The sequence below is a fragment of the Agrilus planipennis genome, unplaced genomic scaffold (genome assembly GCF_000699045.2).
Source record: "Agrilus planipennis isolate EAB-ADULT unplaced genomic scaffold, Apla_2.0 scaffold5, whole genome shotgun sequence".
In the NCBI taxonomy this organism is placed as follows: domain Eukaryota; kingdom Metazoa; phylum Arthropoda; class Insecta; order Coleoptera; family Buprestidae; genus Agrilus; species Agrilus planipennis.
The window spans coordinates 54,262-55,243 of NW_020442468.1; the positions used below are offsets into that span (position 1 = coordinate 54,262).

General features: G+C 34.4%; 1 protein-coding gene across 1 annotated transcript in view; it reads left to right on the plus strand.

The window, feature by feature from the left end:
* LOC108734770 (potassium voltage-gated channel protein Shaw-like) overlaps positions 1–982 on the plus strand; it is a 118,258-nt gene that overhangs the window by 36,786 nt on the left and 80,490 nt on the right. The gene's annotated exons all lie outside the window — the stretch shown is intronic.

Consider the following 982-nt stretch of genomic DNA (forward strand, 5'->3'; position numbering starts at 1 on the left):
ACGTCTCTTAATCTAATTTTATAACGTCCCCTGAGACAGTTGGGATTGTTTTGTAAATGACCAGGGTTAATTCGTTTGTTTTAAACCCAAAAAGCGACCCTTTTTATCTTTGAAAGAAAGCAACAAATTGACGTGTACGGAATAAGATGAAATGAAAAATATCTTTACAAAATCCTAATTGGGACTACAGCTTGCTGGTTCACATGTATCTACTAATTAATAAGTATTATGTGTATGTACAAAGTTTGTCTGTGGTAATTCCTGAAACATCAAGCCTGCTTTTCAATATGCTTAATTTATTTGGCGTACAGGCATATACCTACTACTACTATTTCAACTAAAGTTTTAGAATCTAGCTTCTATCAAATAAAAAAAAATATATATATATATTCACTGCCACAGGAAACCTTATGGTAAATGTGAAATATCGAAATTGATTGGAATCGACCCTCTTGTTTTTAATAAAATAATAATAATAAAACTGTCAAACGAAACACGTTTTGTATTTTGTTGACCTTGGGGGGTGGGGGGTGGGTATTTGCTACCACTGAAGTATTTCAAGCATTACGACTTATTGACAAATACAGCACTGTCGTTATTGAATATTGAACTTTGTCACTGTTCAATACTGACGTTGGTAAGTCAGAGCTAATCAAAAGGAAGCAATTCAGTTGGGTATTTTTATACGCCATAAAGGCTTTATGTTTCGTAAAATATTCTGGTAATGAAGATAACTTAAAAAAGATAAATGTCACAAAAAAGTTACAATGCAACCTATTAGTTAACACTGAATCTCCTAATTTAAATACGAGGGCGGTTCAATAAGTACCCGTGTTTGAAGACAGAGGACGTTCCTGAGGGAAATTGGTGTTGTCATCGTGTGCTGCCATCTATCAAACCACGCCAAAACGAATTTCAGACTAATTGATAGGTTGGTTTGGATTTGGCAGCCATTCGACTGAGACGTGTTTCGTTATTTTCG